The sequence below is a fragment of the Periplaneta americana genome, chromosome 4 (genome assembly GCF_040183065.1).
Source record: "Periplaneta americana isolate PAMFEO1 chromosome 4, P.americana_PAMFEO1_priV1, whole genome shotgun sequence".
Lineage (NCBI taxonomy): Eukaryota > Metazoa > Arthropoda > Insecta > Blattodea > Blattidae > Periplaneta > Periplaneta americana.
Genome location: NC_091120.1, coordinates 20,324,058 through 20,341,556, shown reverse-complemented (window position 1 = coordinate 20,341,556; position 17,499 = coordinate 20,324,058). Strand labels below are relative to the sequence as shown.

Here is a 17,499-nt window from a genome sequence, read left to right as displayed (position 1 = left end):
TGAGAGAACGGCACAGGTCGATGTTAAACTCAGATCTTACATTCGATGTTGTTGGTTGTGTTAAAAACAATTGTCTCTGCTTGGAATTTAGTTGTTTGTTGGCCTGATGTTTACTAGTTGTAATGTGTTGTTGCACCAGGAACTTTTGTGTAGATGATACTGCACACTGACACAAATTACAAAATAATATTTTATTGTCAGTTGATAAACCATCTTCTTTAAATTCTGAAATGTAACTTGTTAGTTTTGATTTTAAATTGACTGAATGACGTACTTTTGGCATATTTACCGTCTTTATAGTATGATTTACAAAACTGAACCTATGTGTACTCTGACTGGCATTTAACTGTTGAGCTGCACAACTGAAGTCTGTTAAAAATTTTAAATTAAATTAATACAGTTTTGTAACTTACTTTCCCATTGTTGATAGGACTGCTAATTTTCAAATAACTCTGATGTTAAAGGGATTACTGAACATGTGTTTAAATCTCTATTGTTGAAATGTATTTTTAAAAGTTAATGGAATTTTGTTTTGTTTTATTGTTAAACCTAATATAATATGGACTGTTTTATATGAAATATGGAAAATATATGGAAATTAACGAAAATATGTACTAAACTCTAAAATATGGAAAAATATGGAAAATAAAAGTAGGATTTTTCAACCCTACACATTGTGAAACATAAAGATAATGCAAAATATAAATTATATTAGCTTTATAAGTAAATATGTATTTACATATAAATCCTTTCCCTGCTGATAACTATTACAGTACAATTTTTCACATTATTTTTTCATAATTCTGTCATTTGTATATATTACTTTGTATTACTTACTTACAGTGAAGAGTAAAGAGTAATTAGAATAATAGTAGATGCCCAACCTAGGGAATCTTGTAGGACTATTTTCAAATAACTACAAATAATGCCCATGGCTTGTCAGTATATCTTTTCATTAATACTCTTCCTCTTATATAATCGTGAAAACTTTGTAACTAATTCAACAGTTCATAGCATAAATACACGTAAAAAAATGACTTTCATACTCCATCGGCAAGTCTATCATGCTATCAAAAAGGCGTTCGTTATATGGCAGTAAAAATTTTTAATAGCCTCCCTATCGATATAAAAATGAAACTCGAAACATAAGATTATTTAGGCCAAATTAAAGAAGTACGTAATTTCTCACGCCTTCTATTCTGTAGATGAATTCATGACATTCAATAACGCTTCATGAAATTGACAGTAAAACTTTGTGTTGTACTAGTAGACTATATTGTAAATCTCTTCTGTATATATTTCATCTAGACTTTATAATAGTATTAAGTTTTTTGACTTGTTCCATATTCTAGCTGTAAGCAATGTATGAATACCATGGAATGTTAATCAATGCAATACAATACAATACAATACAATACAAATGTCAACACCTGTGGGATAACGATTAGCGCGTCTGGCCGTGCAACCAGGTGACCCGGGTTGTTCCCGGTCGGGGCAAGTTACCTGGTTGAGTTTTCTCCGAGATTTTCCCTCAACCCAATATGGGTAAATTTTGAGTAAGTTTCGGTGCTGGACCCCGGACTCATTTAACCGGCATTATCACCTTCATCTCATTCACACGCTAAATAACCTGATATGTTGATAAAGAGTCGTAAAATAACCTACAAAAAATACTTGCAAATGGCTTTTGAGGAACACGGAGGTTCATTGCCGCTCTCACTTAAGCCCGCCATCAGTTACTATCCTGAGCAAGATTAATCCAGTCCCTACCATCTTATCCTACCTCTCTCAAGTCACTTTTAATATTATCCTCCCATCTACATCTCGGCCTCCCAAAGTAATATTTTGTATATTGTGAAATAAATTATACAGTATTAATTTTCACAAAAGTTAGTCTATCACTTTCACGTATTCTGTTGTATTTCCTATTATTGCACAATTTTTTAATGCCTGTATTAGTTTTATTACTTACTTACTTACTGGCTTTCAAGGAACTCGGAGGTTCATTGCCGCCCTCATATAAGCCCGCCGTCGGTCCCTATCCTGAGCAAGATTAATTCATTCTCTATCTTCATATCCCACCTCCCTCAATATTATCTTCCCATCTACGTCTCGGCCTCCCTAAAGGTCTTTTTCCCTCCGGCCTCCCAACTAACACTCTATATGCATTTCTGGATTCGCCCATACGTGCTACATGCCCTGCCCATCTCAAACGTCTGGATTTAATGTTCCTAATTATGTCAGGTGAAGAATACAATGCGTGCAGTTCTTTGTTGTGTAACTTTCTCCATTCTCCTGTAACTTCATCCCTCTTAGCCCCAAATATTTTCCTAAGCAACTTATTCTCAAACACCCTTAACCTATGTTCATCTCTCAAAGTGAGAGTCCAAGTTTCACAACCATAAAGAGCAACCGGTAATATAACTGTTTTATTAATTCGAACTTTCAGATTTTTTGACAGCACACTGGATGATAAAAGCTTCTCAACCGAATAATAACAGGCATTTCCCAAATTTATTCTGTGTTTAATTTCCTCCCGAGTATCATTTATATTTGTTACTGTTGCTCCAAGATATTTGAACTTCTCCACCTCTTCAAAAGATAAGTTTCCTATTTTTATATTTCCATTTCGTACAATATTCTGGTCACGAGACATAATAATATACTATGGCTTTTCGGGATTTACTTCCAAACCTATCTCTTTACTTGCTTCAAGTAAAATTCCCGTGTTTTCTCTAATCGTTTGTGGATTTTCTCCTAACATATTCACGTCATCCGCATAGACAAGCAGCTGACGTAACCCGTTCAATTCCAAACCCTCTCTGTTGTCCTGGACTTTCCTAATGGCATACTCTAGAGCTAAGTTAAAAAGTAAAAGTGATAGTGTATTTTATTGCTGCACAAATTTTGTATGGCTGACCTAAAAGAACCTCTGCCTGAAACAAAGCAGTAAACTCCTATGTTTGCTGTTCGATAAAAATCTGTGACAAAACTAGTCATTTACAACTGCGTAAGAAACAAATTGGGATATTTCCAGTATGTCAATAACAAATGCAACTATGTCTACATATATTTGTCTCATATATCTATGAAAATTGATTTTAATTTTCTGATATTGTTATTTCCAAATTAGTTTTGTTCTTATTTATAATTTCGCGTAGAAAACAAATACAATTATGCAAGAACGGTACTTTATACAGGGACATCATTTTATTTTTACTAACATTTTTAATATTAATCTGGCTATACCTTTGGATCAACGCCGTTTGCTACCCACTTCCACGACTGCAGGTCGATGATATTGGCGTAATGTACAAACAAATCACTTTACTAGGTATAGGAGGGAAGAAAAGTAGTTCATCCATTTACGTAAACTAGGAAATATCGCGATTTTGAGTTTGATAATTTTCATTAGGTTTTTGTTTAATCAAAATACAGTACAGTATTAACAATGAGTGTTTTTACTCACGAACTGAGCTGTCCATGTGGACGTATTCATTATGCAGTGTATATTATACTATCTACATCACATTAGCGTACAATATAGAGAATGAAGTTAAATTGAAAAATAATCATAATATGGTTATTTAAACACATTTTTGAAAATGGTGGCCGTTCATTTCGATACAGACTTCAGTTCTAATGTGCATATTATCGCACTATATACTATTGTACCAAATCCCAATTACCAGTTTCGTCCTTCGTACTAGTAACTCATGTTGAAATAATTCTGTATCTACTCTATAAAAAGTACCTTACGTACTGTAAATTCAATCTTCAGTTCCGCCCGATCCGAAAATATAAAATTACTTAGACATACTATGTACTATCCGTCCAAGTGATTATGTCGTAGGGTCGTAGAAAGGGGGGAAATCACGTGACAGTTAATTACTTAACGAGGCCCTTTTATTTAAGTTATTTTAAACAGTTCTATGATATAACGTAGACGTCCAATTTCTAACAGAAATTAATGTTCTCAGAAAAGAGCTAAGACAGCCCAACCACTAGCTGGCGAATAAAAGCTGGTGGGGGGGGGGGAAACCGGGATACGACGTAGGCAAATGGACGACAGTACCTGTGCGAAAATGATTTAATATTGAAAGCTCTTTCGTCACTGGAAAACGCGAACATATTTTGGAACGTACTGTTTACTATGACCGTAAGGCAACTATGACTGTATATGCGGACGTGTCCTGTGTGGAGGACGTTTGAACTTCATTAGTAGAAGGGATGGGAGTGAAGTACTTTAAAAAACTCAGGTACAATAAAAATTGAAATAAAAATAAAATGATGTCCCTGTATATTGGCACTTTATACATGGCCAGTTCTAATCCTAGTCCCCTTAATTCTAGTATGACGCTGTCTGTCAAGCACGCCATAAGGTTGCAGTCTCTATTGTTGTTTCAGGATATGACAGGCGATAGTCTGTCATAAGCCAGTTAATCATGTCTCAAGAACTCTCGAATGCGTCCTTCTCCAAAAGACGGCAATTTGATCTAGATTACTAAATCCCCCACCCTTTCCTCACCACTTCAGTTCTCAAGTACTTCGCTACAGTTGGCAGTACTGGAGGATCCAACATGATACAGATTCGCCCATTGTGAGAATCCTGCTCATACCTTACAGAAACTGCCGGTGGTATAATCTTGCGCCGTTCAGAAATTAATCCCCGCTTTTGATACGTAAAAGTTGTATGTGTTGTCGGGTCGCTTTTGAGTGCGTCAGATAATTATTTCGAGTAGCGTACAGTAGCAGACTGCCGCTGGAGGACAATAATGGCCGATCCCACGCTGCGAGGTCTTAGTTAATGCACCCCTCTAGCACGGACTTATTGGTCGGCATCTTTCAGAACAAGGCACTCCGGGGGGTGTTTTGCCCTTTATTATGGCTTGTTCGGTGTGTTTTGCTTACCGCACACCAATAATCCCTATTTTGATTATGGCTTCAGTCGGTTCCCTTGTTATTCATACCTTGAGAGCAGCTCGTGTTACGCTACCAGTTAGTCTAGCTAATGGCTGCTTGCTGGATGTATGAAAATGTAATACTCCACACCGTGACACTCTTATTTATCATAAGCTGGCAATTTGAAACGAGGACGCAGCTACCTACTGTCGTTGGTCATCAAGGTCTAAATATAAATGGTTTAATGCAGCGGTGGCGAAAATGTAATCGTGCGCCGAGCCACTGTGTAACCTGCAACGTGCATAGCACCTATGGAGGGAGGCGGACACCCGAAGGAGAAGTGAAGCAACGTCTGACTTATTAACGGATTTTCATTTTCCTTACGTCAAGCACTTAAATTTAATTTTATACAGTACAAGGCTACAAACTAATGTTTAGCACGTGTAACGAAGAAAGAAATGAAAAATAAGTGAACAATATCACAACCTAAAATTAACTGTCTTAAGAATGTCTCTGCGACAAAGTTTCAAAATCAGGAATTATGTCACTTACTGCCAGTCGTAGCTGATCACAAAGGTATTTGTCTGTCAGTCGTGATCTAAATTTGGTTTTTACTATTTTAATTGTTGAAAATAATTTTTCACAAACGTAAGTTGTAGCGAACATTGCTTCAACAGAGTAACAGAAAGAACGAAGCTTCGGATATTTATTTTTCTGGCAAAGATTTGAAAGTTCAACATCTGCCAAGTCCTTACATCTAGCTTTCATTTGACATCACATAGTAAATCAGTGAGTTCAAATTGAAGAGCTAACCGCATTATTCGTACATCTGCTGAAAAAGGGTCGACGTACAGAGATGATGATGATGATGATGATGATGATGATGATGATGATGATGATGATGATGATGATGATGATGATGATGATGACAACAACAACAATAACACTTAACCTTTTAGGGCCGTATTCATAGACATTCTTAGCGTTGGCTTTCGGTGGATGATCAGCGAACTAACGTTTTTCGTATTCATAAACCAGTGTTAGCGATATGATATGATATGATATGATATGATATGATATGATATGATATGATATGATATGATATGATATGATATGATATGATATATGATATGATATGATATGATATGATATGATATGATATGATATGATATGATATGATATGATATGATATATGATATGTTATACAACCGTTTTCCTCGTAATACTTATGAACAAATCATACATTTAATATTCTCATCATATTGACGGCTTCCATCCTACTTGGAACTTTCGTACATGGTTTCCAGAGAGACATATGCCACTCGCAGGTCAGAGACAAATACAAATGGAACGGAGTTTGACTCCAGTGAGTGAGAGGGTGGGGGTTGGCAGAGGTTAGAAGCAAGCGAAATGCACAGCTATCACTGCGAGCCACAATGTCTCGCGAGTCACGTTTTCGCCACGGCTGGCTTATTGTTAAAAATAGCCAGGGCCGGATTTAGGTACAGTGCCGCCCCTAGGCAGTGCTAAAATTTGTCGCCCCCAACTCTCACAGTTTATGAGCAGCTATTATACAGGTCAAGTTTAGTTTAAATTAGTTTCTAATGAAATGTTACAATTCAGAAAATCAATTTGTATGTGTTTATTATATTATCGCTATGAATAGTAACCAGAACTCTGTTACATTTCCAATATAATATATCGTCAACAATACACTTTAATAACTTTTCAGCGTGTGCACTATATAATTCCGCGAAGAATTGTAGTTTATTCTTCAATTTACTTTGTACAGGGACATAATTTTATTTTTACTTCAATTTTTATTGTACCTGAGTTTTTTAATGCAGACCACTTCACTCCCACCCCTTCTACTAATGAAGTTCCAACTGTCCTCCACACAGAACCAAGGCCGCACATACTGGGTGTTCAGTTCAAAGTGTGTCATGGCTCGTTGTATGTCGTCATGTGGCTAGCCGATGAGCCTAGAGAATTCAATCTTCCTGCACTTCCGCAGAGACGTATTACCTATGTGTCAGAGAAGTTGCATGGAAAGTACGGCGTTCATTCTGAAGAGTACTTACTGATATGTAGGGTAACGCCGGTAGTGGCAGGAATGTGAACTATTTGGAAACATGTACTGAGGTGGGTTTTTTTCTTACTTTCAGGATATGGGGAGAGGGTTAAGACGATTTCTTACGAATTTGTTGACATTAACTTCGACGGTCAACATGGACACGGAGCATTTGATTTGTATTGTGGAATGTTGCCGTACGCAACAGATGATAACAAATACCCTGCGTACGACTTGGCCGCGCAAAACACATTTCGAAAGAGATTATGGTAGCACACAGACTTTACAGACCGCCATCTGTTGCTACGACGTACAAGTTATACCGTACACGTTCTCAAGTTCAGATTGAACACCTTGATTAATAGGCAACTTCTCTGACATAAAAGCTGAAACTAGCTTCAAATCGCTGACTCACAACAGTGACGTCATGACACACTTTGAAATGAACACCCAGTAGTAAACACTACAGAGTTAGTGAGTATAATACATTCCAGAAATACCTATGTTCGCGTTTTCCAGTGACGAAAGAGCTTTCAATATTGAATCATATTTTCGCAAAGGTACTGTCGTCCGTTTGCCTACGTCGCATCTCGATTTCCCCCCACCTGCTCCTGCTCGCTCCTCTGTAAAGGCTAGTGGCTGGGTTGTCTGAGCTCTTTTCTGAAAACATTAATTTCTGTTAGGAATTGGACGCCTGCGTAATATTATACAATTGTTTAAAATAACTTAAATGAAAGGGCCTCGTTGAGTAATTAACTATCACGTGATTTCCCCCCTTTCTACGATATTGCGACATAACCACTTGGACGGACAGTAGATAGCATGTCTGAGTGATTTTATCTGTGCGGGTCGAGCAGAAGTGAAGATTGAATTTACATATCCTGGTCTTGTGATCCTACACTTCGCTGTAACTTATTTTGTGTGAGATCGTGCGTATTTGCTTGGTTTCCGCACAAAACCAATCCGCGGAAAGTCTAAAATTCCACATTCAGTATTCCCAACAAATTTCCCTCTTCTTACCGCTTAAGTGACATATTGATTTTACTGCTTTAGGCTTTTAACATATTATTTTTAGAGACGTTCAATATAATAATAATTATAAATTGAAAACTTACCACTGCAATTTCACCTAAATTGCACTGTTAATTATTGTTTTTAAATATTTGCAAAAATTAAGTCAACTCTACAACTCTACTAAAGTTACTGCATTCGTGATGCAAGTAACATTAAGGAAGCCGTGAAAAAATCAGCAAGATTCCAGACTCATCATAGACTGGGGGAAAAAAAAGACAGACGTATATCACGGCCTGCTGGACTAGCCTATAGTAAACACAGAAAACATTTTAAAGCAACAATGTTAAAGATAGATATTTTTGTTTTGCAAATTTGCCGTCATTGAACTGAAACCAAGATGGAGATTTCATTGCAACTAATTAGAAATTCCTCTTTCAGGTATGTAATAAACGATCTTCGCACAAAATAATGTACGATACACGAGCGGTATGTTTTCTTTCAATTCTCGGAAATTAAAAAAGCTCAACTACGTTTCGCTTTTTCAAACTTTTCCTTGAACATGAAAACTTCAACATACCGCTCTTGTAACGCACATTACTATTTCGCAACAAAATGTATACCGCGAACTGGACGTATGCACCACTTGAAATACCTATTCATGAATATTATTGCCATATGAAAAACTGAATTTCAGAAAAAGAAATAGTGACTTGTGGGGTTTATGCAATTCTCGATTGATTTACCGCTAGTAAGAAAAATTGACCATCGGGCACAGTGTTAAAGCAAGACTTCACACAATTAACAACAGAACTCCTACATAATTGGCGGACGCTCTGAGATCCATCTAGATTTGTCTGCAGAACAACGATTCTCTACCCCACCCCTGCCGGGAGTCGAATGTCGACAATTCAGACTGGAATCAATGTCTCAATGGAGCGATGACGTAACGTTTTACTCTAAAAGCCTTGCATACAAGTTGAGCGGTAGCGGGTGAAACAAAAACTGGAAGGTTTGTTGTTGATGTGAAGCTGTCCAATTAGTCAGAGCTGCCTTAAAGTGGTAAACACTGTACAAGGCTCAGGTTGCGCCTGGTCGGCCCTGCCCGGCCTCCCATCTGCTCGCACAATACAGCTTACAAGTAGGCTGTTAGCTAGTACCCGCTGGTGCTGCGCTCCCCACGAATGTTTCCCCTATCATTATCAATTACAACGGCAGTATGATACTTTCTCCATTCAGAGCTATAATGTTTCAGAAACGGACGTCACTGGGCCATGAACGGTAGTCTTTGTACCTTCAGACTCGAGTAACGCATTGCACGATGTGTGGAAGGGTTGCAGTAGACAGGGTTGCCACTCTCGTACAACAGAAGAGAAATGTGAAACATTGCTGGAGTCTAAAAGTTCTTTTCTTGAGAGCAGGTAACACTGGTCTACAGAATCAAACTTCTTTTAACCATCGGAGATGAAATAGTGATATGCGTTACAAGAGCGGTATGTTGAAGTTTTCATGTTCGAGGAAAAGTTTGAAAAAGCGAAACGTAGTTGAGCTTTTTTAATTTCCGGGAATTGAAAGAAAACATACCGCTCGTGTATCATACATTATTTTGTGAGAAGATCTTTTATTACATACCTGAAAGAGGAATTTCTAATTAGTTGCAATGAAATCTCCATCTTGGTTTCTGTTCAATGACGGCAAATTTGCAAAACAAAAATATCTATCTTCAACATTGTTGCTTTAAAATGTTTTCTGTGTTTACTATACTCCAACAGGCCGTGATATACGTCTGTCTTTTTCCCCCCAGTCTATAAATGTGAACTTAAAACAAACGGTAAGGTTATGTAATGATTTATTTTTCATTTTAATATTTTAACAATATTATTTATATAACATATTGCAGTAATAACATCGGCATCTGGAATCTTGTTGATTTTTTCACCGCTTCCTTAATCGAATGCAGTAACTTTAGTGGAGTTGTAGAGTTTACTTAATGTTTGCAAATATTTAAAAACAATAATTAACAGTGCAATTTAGGTGAAATTGCAGTGGTAAGTTTCCAATTTATAATTATTACTATATTGAACGTCTCTAAAAATAATGTTAAAAGCCTAAAGCAGTAAAATCAATATGTCACTTAAGCGGTAAGAAGAGAGAAATTGTTATGTGTGTTAGGTTGGGAATACTGAATGTGGAATTTTAGACTTACCGCGGATTGGTTTTGTGCGGAAACCAAGCAAATACGCACGATCTCGCACAAACATACTTTTCTACACCACTTCAGTACACTGATTTTGAAAATGTTCTTAGTTTTTCTGTGTCAGGCAGTGCTATAGTTGGGCCAGTACGCCGTACCGTCTAAAATAAAAACTCGCTGTTACCGTACCGACAAAAAAATATAAACTCGATAACATTCATTATGTTCAACTAGTCTTTAATACACTTTGAAATGGAGAATTAAGCTGGGTCTATACTATATAACAAAACACGTTATATAACAAACTTTGTATGTAACATGTTTCTTTAACTTGCTATATGTTATATTTGTGTTGGTATCAAAATAACATTCCTGTACCAAATTATATAACTCGATAAATGAAATAAATGTTACGTTTTAAAATGGCGTAGAGGGCAGATGATGTAGTTCTTGCTGCTGCTGCTTGTGTGTTTCTGGCAGGAAGTAGCTAGTAGGTCTTGTAAACCATCTTTACAAGCTATAAAACAATAAAGTATAAGTAACCTTTTAGCAGATCTTAAGAGAGATGCTAGTCATTCTTTGGCAGAAGAACTTGGATGTGATGGAAGTTTCAAAAACTTTGCCAGAATGATCAGTTCTGATTTTGAATATCTTATAAACGTAATCGGACATAAGATAAGTAAGAAAGACACTTCATTTCGAGCAATATGGCGAGAGAAACCGTTACATTAAGATTTCTTCCAAGTGGAGATTCCTACAAAATTTTAAGCTATTTGTTCAAATTCTCCAAGCAGGATTGTATCAGAGTATGTGAAGCTATCACTGACTCATTTTGTCTCTTAAAAACAAGAGCATCTTGAAGTACACCCATTTTGATTTGTAGTGTGCGTTTGTTCCATACCCACTTTTCCTTTCTTTAATTCTATCTGGAACTGACTAATAAGAATTGTCATTTTCTTTTCAACCTCTTGCACATCCATTTTCATATTAACAGCCAATTCAGCCCATGCGTCGTACTTTTTATTTGTCTTTGTGGTCCATATCAGTCGCGGATCCCATAATACCCGTTTTTCTCTGTACAGCTCAATTAACTCGTAAGTTGCAGTCTTGTTTCACTACATTATGCCAAGTTGACTTCGGAACACAGATGAATAAATACGCCAAGCGCACAGAGAACGCATACAAGATACTACGCAATGACGCAAAACACGTGACGTGATGATTCCAGCAAGACTCAGCTCGTACCTTTTTGTGCAGCGGGTGTGTTTTATAACAAGTTACATGATGCGCAAACATTTTATATAACGATGTTTTATAACATCTTTTGATGTTTACCGACACCCGATGGATAACATATAACTTGCTATACAACACAAAAAAAAACTCGTGTTATATAACATTTTCTTCCCGTTTCTGCAACAAGTTACATAACTTTGTTATATAACGTGTTTTGTTATATACTGGGTGTTCATTTCAAAGTGTGTCATGACATCACTGTTGATGAGTCAGCGATTTGAAGCGAGTTTCAGCTTTTGTGTTAGAGAAGTTGCCTATTAATCAAGGCGTTCAATCTGAACTTTAGAATGTGTACGGTATAACTTGAAAGTCGTAGCAACAGATGGCGGTCTGTACGGTCTGTGTGCTACCATAACCTCTTTCGAACTGTGTTTTGCGCGGCCAAGTCGTACGCAAGGTATTTGTCATCATCGGTTGCGTACGGCAACATTCCACAGTACAAATAAAATGCTCCGTGTCCATGTTGACAGTCGAAGTTAATGTCAACAAATACGTAAGTAATCGTCTTAATCCTCTCCCGATATCCCGACAGTAAGAAAAGCTCACCTCAGTACATGTTTCGAAACAGTTCACATTCCTGCCACTACCGGCGTTACCGTACGTATCGGTAAGTACTCTTCAGAATGAACGCCGTACTTGCTAGGCAACTTCTCTGGCACATAGGTAATACGCCTCTGCGGAAGTGTAGGAAGATTGAATTCTCTAGGCTCATCGACTAGCCTCGTAACGGCATACAGTGAGCCATAACACACATTGAACTGAACACCCAGTAGTGTGGACCCAGCTTTAGACGTCTCAAAATAATTGATTTTGATATCCGGTACAAAAGTAACGACTCGCGTTTCATATTCTTTTGCTTAAATGCTTGTAAATTCGTTGTTTTATCGAAACCATTGTCTGGCATCTCAAGACTAGTTGTGATCTGTTAATTTCAAGCCTACAGACCGTCGTGGTATTTCCAATTAATAGGTCTACAAACCTGATGACACGGCGCCTCAAGACTGAAGCCTGGAATTATAAGTAAAGAGATTCTGAATCAAGATCTAATACGCAAGTTTAGTTAAAATTACGATGCCTGTTGATTTTGTTCAGAATGAAGTAGTGGTCTGTGATGGCCTTAGAAGCTTAAAAGCTTACTGCCCAAAACAAAGATTTTTCTTTATATAGCCATAGGTCGGAAAACAATAGTTACGTCAATGGTTACCTTCGAACGCATCGCTGAGTAGAAATAAGCATCTCTGCGCATCACAAACACGTCACAATTAGCAGACTGCACACAGCTTTTACGTGGCACAAGCGGTGAACATTGGATTGGTCGGGGTGGGCCCATTGCATGGCCTGCTCGTTCTCCTGACCTTACCCCACTCGATTTTTTTGTGTGGGGACATTTAAAGAGTTTAGTGCATGAAACGCCAATTGTGTCAGAGGAGGACCTCGTTGCTCGGATTTTTGTAGCTGCCGATCACTTACAACATCAACATGAAGTATTTCAACGTATGACGGACGCATTATCAAGTAATTATACATCGTTATTGAAGCAGGAGGCCGCACGTTTGAACAATACCTGTAAACAAAATGTCACCAAAACCATTTTAAATGGTTACCACACTCTCAATATCTGCCAGCAATGTCTGAGTTCGAAGGTGACGATTGACGTAGGCCTAAGTATTGATATCCGACCTACGGTTATATAACAAAAACATATTTGTTTTGGGCTCTTCTACCATTCCTAGAAGTTTGAGTATGGAGTTTTGCAACACCCTGTATGAAGATGTAACTTTCGGCGCTGAACCCTGGACTCATTTTGCTGGCATTATCACATTCATCTCATTCAGACGCTAGATAAACATAGCAGTTGATAAAGCGTCGTAAAATAACCAATTAAAAATAACCAGACTATCCATAGCCTATAATAGCTTGTTGTTCTGAAGAGCATCCAATGTTGAAGGTTAAATATTTTCAACTTATTTTAGTCCTTCTCATTTTTTAAAGATAATGGCTTGTTAGCATTACACGCACATTGTGTTCTATATTTTAAACCATTAAAATGTTCCATAATTTTGGGCGACATGTTTAATAATATTATCTTTTTCCTTTTCAACGAAAACAATGGCAAACTTTTCCCCAAATAGAAAAATGTACCTCGACTTACTATCTTTTCGGAATATGTATGGTAAGACTTTCCTGTGTTAAATTTCAACGTACCTCGTTTACATGTTTCGACCTATTTATGGATCATCTTCAGAACTGGTCGTTGTTGGTCCTGGCGCCATTTGTTCTGTTTCCTGTGAGGGTGTGTTCCTGCGGTATAGTGTAGAGTCAAAGAGTGTATGTGATTTGAAATTGAGTTGTGTGTTGAGAATATCGTTGGGGTGTGTTTTGGTGTGTCTGTATATTTCATATTGTTCTAGTGTGTTGAGTTTCTAGCTTTTTGGTTGGATGTGCAGTATTTCCATTTCTGTGTTGATGTCTCTGTGGGTGTGGTTGGCATTTGTGATGTGTTCTGCATATGTGGAGGTGTTTTGTAATTTTGTTATGGCTGTGATGTGTTCTTTGTAACGTGTTTGAAATGATCTGCCTATCTGTCCTATATAGAAGTTGTTGCAGGTTTGAGTTTGTATACGCCTGTGTGGTTGTATTTGTTTATTTGTGTTGTTTGTGTGTTGAGATGTTACAGGCGTATTACAAACTCAAATGTAAAACCTGCAACAACTTCTACATAGGACAGACAGGCTGATCGTTTCAAACACGTTACAAAGAACACATCACAGCCATAACAAAATTACAAAACACCTCTACATATGCAGAACACATCACAAATGCTAACCACACCCACAGAGACATCAACACAGACATGGAAATACTACACATCCAAACAAAAAGTCAGAAACTAAACACACAAGAACAATATGAAATATACAGACACACACAAACATACCCCAACGAAATTTTCAACACACAACTCAACTTCAAAACACACACACGCTTTGAATCTACACTATACCACAGGAACACACCCAACACATGCAAACGAGGTACGTTGAAATTTAACACAGGAAAGTCTTACCATACATATTCCGAAGTGATACAGTGTTAAAAGTTGTGTAATAAAGATGTATATACAGGGTGTTTAAAAATAAGGGGCATAATTTCAAGTATGTATTTCCCACATGTAGACAATCAAAATAGTTCATTACAACATGTGTCCGGAAATGCTTTATTTCCGAGTTATGGCCTTCACAACATTGAAATTCACCGGAACGTTTTCCTTTCCGCACGTCGTTGCCGTCAAAGGAGACATTAAGAGGGCACTCTGACAGTTCATTCCGAGGCGAAGGTTACATTCAGTGTTGTGTAGGCGTTAGACTGTGCGACATGTATTCAAATCAAGAGCTGGCAGAGATACACTTCATGTACGGTAAGGCGGACGGCAATGCTGCGCTGGCTCGTCGTTTGTACCAGGAGAGGTACCCACAGCGACAATGTCCAGATCGGAAGACATTTGTACGTCTCCATTACCGTCTGTGCGAGTATGGAAAATTTAACTCTCCTGGTTTGGGAAGGGGACGACCAAGATCTACAACTGCAGAAGTACAGGAGGAGATTCTGGAGGCTGTGAACATGACTCTTTCTATCAGCACACGAAGGGTAGCGTTGCAAGTCAATGTTCCTCATACGACTGTCTGGAGACTGTTGAAAGAGTAGGCCTATCAATTGTATCCTTATCATTTGCAACGTGTACAGGCCCTGTCACCAGCAGATTACCCTGCACGAGTTAGGTTTTGTCAGTGGTTCTTGCAGCAGTGTGGTGTAAATCCGAACTTTCCTGCCTTAGTATTATTTACAGATGAAGCACAGTTCACACGAGATGGCATAACAAATTTGCACAATCAGCATGTATGGGCGTATGAAAACCCACGTGCAACTGTTCCATCTCATCACCAGTTGCGGTTCTCCCTCAACATGTGGGCCGGTATCATTGGTGATCGATTAGTTGGACCCCATGTACTTGTAAACAGACTTACGGGGCAGGCGTACACAAACTTCCTGGAAAACACCATACCTCATGTTTTAGAAGACACTCCACTGATCAATCGTCAACACATTCATTTCTTGCATGATGGCGCTCCTGCACATTTCAGTCGTACGGCTCGCCAGTACTTGGATCGAAGGTTTCCTGATGGGTGGATAGGTAGAGGTGGCCCAATTGCTTGGCCTCCACGCTCACCTGATCTGAACCCTCTCGATTTCTACTTGTGAGGCCATTTAAAATCATTGGTTTATTCGTCTCCGGTGCCTGATTTGGAATCCCTTCGGAATCGAATTGTGGCATGTTCTGAGGACATACACAATACTCCTGGAGTTTGGGATCGTGTTCGCAGGTCAATGAGACATCGATGTGAGGTCTGTATTCAAGCAGGAGGTGGACATTTTGAACATCTTCTGTAATGACAACGACCTGCGGAAATAAAAACGTTCCGGTAAATTTCAATGTTGTGAAGGCCATAACTCGGAAATGAAGCATTTCCGGACACATGTTGTAATGGACTATTTTGATTGTCTACATGTGGGAAATACATACCTGAAATTATGCCCCGTGTTTTTGAAACACCCTGTATATTGTATAAATATATTACTATCTTTATTACAAAATAGTGGACTCGTTAGTTACTTGAGTGAGCATCAAGTTGATTACAGATATCTTGAGAGAGGTGCAGAATTTTATTTATCTGACTTCATCTGCAAGGTGGACGAGTGAACGATAAGAGTCCAGAGTGCTTCGAAGCTCGCTTTATTGGGCCCGGTTGCCATAGAAACACTGACCACTGTGCCGTACTATTACTCCACCAATTAAATAGGGCGAAGGGCGGGGGAGGGGAGGGGAAGGGAAGGTTGCTCAAAACGTGAGCCTACGGTCCGAAATAATCAGAGTCGGCTGCCTCCCTATCAGGGGACGGTTTATAGATCTGTCCTGCTTCTCCTGTAATGGCCGACTCACGGCTAACGATCACTTTGGTCATATTAGGATAAGATTCCACTATTACACTACGTGTTGGCGACAAACAAAGCGCTGGGTCGAGGTGAAGAAGCAGTTTAATCGATACCCTGGTCGACTGCAAAAATGTCTAAAGAATTAATACTTACACTCGAGAGGAAATTAAACGCAGAATAAATATGAAAAATGCTTGTTATTATACAAATCTGGCTTTCAGGTAGTAGCTCCCTGTAAAGCAGGTTTGAATAATTTCAAGGAAGAATTGTTCCGGAGCCGGGTATCGATCCCGGGACCATTCGCTTAGCGCGCGAACGCTCTACCGACTGAGCTACCCCAGGAACTGTACACGACACCGTGTATTCAAACCTGCTTTACAGGGAGCTACTACCTGAAAGCCAGATTTGTATAATACATTCGTTACTGGAGGTACGTTAACAGAAAGCCACAATTTAAAGTCACACAGTATTGTGTGCACTCAAAGTTGAGTTCTGGCGTCTTGTCAGCTCATGTGAGTTGTGTGGATATAAGAGGAAAAATTGTGAAGGTGTCGTGTATAGTTCCTGGGGTAGTTCAGTCGGTAGAGCGTTCGCGCGCTAAGCGAATGGTCCCGGGATCGATACCCGGCTCCGGAACAATTTTTCCTTGAAATTATTCAATGCTTGTTATTATTCGGTTGAGAAGCTTTTGTCATCTAGTCTGCGTTCAAAAATGCTCAAAATTAGAATTTACAAAACAATTACATTCCCGGTTGCTCAGTATTGTTGTGAAACTTGGACTCTCACTTTGAGAGAAGAACAGAGGTTAAGGGTGTTCGAGAATGAGGGGCTTAGAAAAATATTTGGGGCTAAAAAACGTTTGAGATGGGAAGAGTGAATCCATAAATGCGTATAGATCGTTGATTGGGTGACCTGGGGGGAAAAAAGACTGTGGAGTAACGGTCAGCGCGACTGCCCTCGAAACCAGGTGGCCCGGGTTCGATTCCCGGTCGGGGCAAGTTACCTAGTTGAGGTTTTTTCCGGGGTTTTCCCT

The 17,499-nt window shown here is 38.6% G+C and overlaps 1 non-coding gene across 1 annotated transcript; it reads right to left on the bottom strand.

The window, feature by feature from the left end:
• Nucleotides 1–16,735: 16,735 nt before the first annotated feature.
• TRNAS-GCU (transfer RNA serine (anticodon GCU)) lies at nt 16,736–16,809 on the bottom strand. The gene has a single exon. It is a non-coding gene; the product is annotated as a tRNA-Ser (tRNA).
• Between the last annotated feature and the right edge of the window lie 690 nt (nt 16,810–17,499).